Source organism: Periplaneta americana, chromosome 2 (assembly GCF_040183065.1).
Source record: "Periplaneta americana isolate PAMFEO1 chromosome 2, P.americana_PAMFEO1_priV1, whole genome shotgun sequence".
NCBI classification, from domain to species: Eukaryota; Metazoa; Arthropoda; class Insecta; order Blattodea; family Blattidae; genus Periplaneta; species Periplaneta americana.
In genome coordinates this window covers 51,735,853-51,739,913 of record NC_091118.1, presented here as the reverse complement: position 1 = coordinate 51,739,913, position 4,061 = coordinate 51,735,853, and positions in this window count along the sequence as shown.

Below are 4,061 nucleotides of genomic sequence, written 5' to 3'. Positions count from 1 at the left end.
TAACACCACAGTCTAGTATGTACAGTCACGAAGCTCAATACCTAGTAAATATGCATCCATTGATTGTTGCTAACCACTAGGATCGCTAATATCGCCTCATTACAGAAAATGCAAAATAGTACCGGCACAGTCTATTGTTCCTAGCACCCTCACAACTTAAGCTTCGTGACTGTATATACTAAACTGTGGTAACACTTCGAAAATGTTACAACTGCATTTCATAAGTTGGTACGCATGACAGCAACTCAATAATGTAGATAATTGCATAATATGCTCGATCATTTACGATGGAATGTAGTTACGTTATCTCTACATATAAAGTCATGTATAATATGTCAATAAAGTTCAGAACAAGTTACAGTAATTCACCAATTTGTTTTATCTAAACTGCAGTACCACACAATTAACTGGCTGTGCATATTCAGATGTTGTGAGTGGAAGACAGGCTTATTTTCCGTTTTATTTACCTCGCCTGCAAGACAGATGGTACCATGTTTCAGATAAAAGACAACGCTCCGGTGAATTCTAATCCAGTTTATGCATTATTTTTTGGAGTTATGGGCGCAGTTTCTGCCATCGTTTTTAGTTGTAAGTATTCAAATTGTAAGTTATCATTTTACATTTATAAATCTACGATTTTAATTTATAATTTAAGATTTTGTACTCAATAATTTGCATTCATATTTCACCAATAAAGTAAGTTGCACTTTTTAGTGCAAGAGACGAAAACAGAAAATCCCCGGAAATTGTAGTAATAATAGCAGTAGTAGTATTTGAAGCTAAAACACACATGTTAGGTCAATAATACAGTGTTCATAGGTTTGATAAAATACATTAAAGGTGATATGTTACGGTTGTATGAACACTAATAAATACAATAAGATTGTTAAAGATATTAGTTATAGTCAGACATGTTTCGGAGATGCTTCTCCATCTTCAGTGACTATTTACCACGACGGGTGGTTCAGCTGGTTAGTCTCCTTTAAGCCAAGCAACAACACGGTTCGATCAATTGAACCACCCGTCGTGGTAAATAGTCACTGAAGATGGAGAAGCATCTCCGAAACATATCTGACTATAACTAATATCTTTAACAATCTTAATGTATTTATTAGTGTTCATACAACTGTAACATATCACCTTTAATGTATTTTAGCAGTAGTAGTATTTATGTACTTAAATTAATAACGTTTTCAAATGCAATGATTCAGAGCTGAAATTCAATGTAGTCGAGAAATGGCCAACAAATCTTACCTGTAGTCCTATATCAGGAGCATTATTATTAATATTATATTATTATTATTATTATTATTATTATTATTATTATTATTATTATTATTATTCTAATTTCTAATTTATATATCTTCTCATCATTCGTGAGCTACCACAAGGGACAAAGAGTACTTAACCATAGAAATTTTAACAAGTTCATGAAAAAACCATTGATTTTGTTTTAACAATGAAATTCCTACAAATAATTTCCTGCAAATATTTTTTTTTTGATTAGTGAAAATATACCTATTTTTAGAAAGGTGTTACAAAAAAGTAAAGAATGCTACTGAACTTAGTCTGATTTCGAATATAGGTGATTCTTCAGGAGAGCAATTGACCCTTTCAATGCAGCTAAGGTTACAATCGGAATAATAGATGTAGGTATTCCAAGCCTCTTAAACACATCTTTCATGAAGAGAGTAGCGGTACCTTCTTGCTCCGATTACTTCAAGCTCTTTTAGCTGGTATTTTTTGAGGTAATAGGGAATGGTAGGATTGTAGATATTCTTTTTTTCATTATCCACTTCTGCTGGCTGTTTCTCATCCGTTTCGAAACGCACAGTGGGATCAATTATGTATCCAGATCTTGTAGATTCCTTGAAAGCTATTATATCTATGCGCCGTGTACTGCCAGTGACGGAGAGACCATGCACTTCTTCAAAGGTGTTGTAATCGGCATGTTTAAGGGCAGTGTCTATAATTGATCGTACTAATTATTCTAATGCTGTGAATGTTTAACTATCGCTGTCATATAAGTTGGCTTTAGCGATCATAAATTGATTCACAGTTGCACAGGGGACTGTCCAAATCAATGTTTGAGATTCTTTGGCCATGATGTTCTTGGTCATCTGGGTATCTTCTTTTTCTTCTTCTTTTACAAGCGTTCCCCTTTTCAGCGGTTGCTTTTTATTCGTTTCCTTCAAATTTCGGTCTTGTCATTTTCCCTCTTCTAAATCTATTCTCTCTAGGCTTTAGCACTTCCTCTATGCCATATTATACTGGCTCTTCCTCTTCTACTGCCTGCTGGTAACCAATTTATAACTTGCTTTGGCAATCTTCCATCCACCATTCTTTGTACGTGCCCACACCATTGTAGACTTCTCTTTTCCAACAGATCTATGGTCCTTTCTCTTAAATCCATCCCATCTCTGAATTCCTTATTTCTAATATGCTGCATTCTTGACAAACCTACTCGCATGATTCTACGAAGACTACCCATTTCAACCACTTTCATTTTTAAGCAATTTCTCAGTTTTAACAAAACTAGGTAACTTGTCCCAAACAGGATTTGTACTCGGACCCGCTTTTTAATATCCAACTTTCTGTGCCATATATAAGCAGATAACTTATATTTTTTATGCTCGACCATGCCGAAATGTAGTAATCATACACCTGGTAGCAGTCCTTTAATGCATGTCATTAAAGTACACCTATTCATTAAAGTTCAGGTTTTCGGTTATTCTCGGATATGCAATCGAAAGACAAGTATCGAAACGTCACGGAGGCTGGAAATCCAATACTGTCGCAGAAGGTTATGTTCTGTTACTATAATAATTAGCGTTAATTGTAAATAATATTCAAATAAATTCAATTTGTCATCTCGTTTTTCAATGTCGAATTCAATTTCAAGGTTATATCAAGACTAATGTTTATCTTACTCTTTAGATTATATCAAGGTCGTCGGCATTCGTTTCCCGGAAAAAATCAATACTTTCGCGTTTGCGCACATCTCACAATTTATGATGTAGGCTATTGCACTCACTCACATAACAATAACATGAATCCTTATGAATAATTTCAAGTTAGAAATATGGTCGAGCATAAAAAGTCGTATGAAACTTGCCTATAATACTTTCGCGTCTGCGCACATCTCACAATGTATGATGTAGGCTATTGCACTCACATAATAACATGAATACTTACGAATAATTTCAAGTTAGAAATATGGTCGAGCATAAAAAGTCGTATGGAACTTGCCTATAATGGTAATTAAGACGCTCGTATGAAAATTATGAAATTCGCTTGCGCTCGTATCATAAACATCCTCGCGTCTTAATTACTACCATTATAGGCTCGTTGCATAATGTACTATACTATTATTTGTAGAGTAATATTTTTGTACTTGTTTTTATAAATCTATGCGGCAGGCGACTCCATTCATAGATATAATAGGTTCAGTTGCTTGATTCGCTCAATTGATGTCTTTTTCACATGTTCTAGAAAGGTCAATTATGGAACCAACTGACTTGCAGAGTAACTTTCGGCGTTAAACCTCGAACTCATTTCATCATGGTAATTACACTTCTCCTCTTTTGTTATCATCGTTTCTTTCCCATATTTCGGGCTTACTCCGATGTAGAGTAGCTTGCGGGATGTCACCGAACTTGGACCCTGTGGTATGTGGTCATTAGTTGCTGGTGGTGGTGGTGCTATGTATTCCGCTGGGGCCCATGGTAGCTCGTGGGACGAGAGGTTAAGGAACCGCGGTGATGTCTATGCGGAAAGATAAAGGGATTCTGTATCGAATGCTCATGGAATTCGCTGGCGCTGGAAATCAGACGTAGTCTTAGTCCTCAGTTGTTTAAAATTAGGTTGTTTAGAAATATTTTAAATGCACAGAACTAGTTTTTTAGGTATAATTTTATTTATTATTATTGTTATTTTTTTTTTATTGTTAGTTGGAAGGCCGGAGGGCAAAAGACCTTTGGGGAGGCCGAGACGTAGATGGGAAGATAATATTAAAATGGATTTGAGGGAGGTAGGATATTATGGTAGAGACTGGATTAATC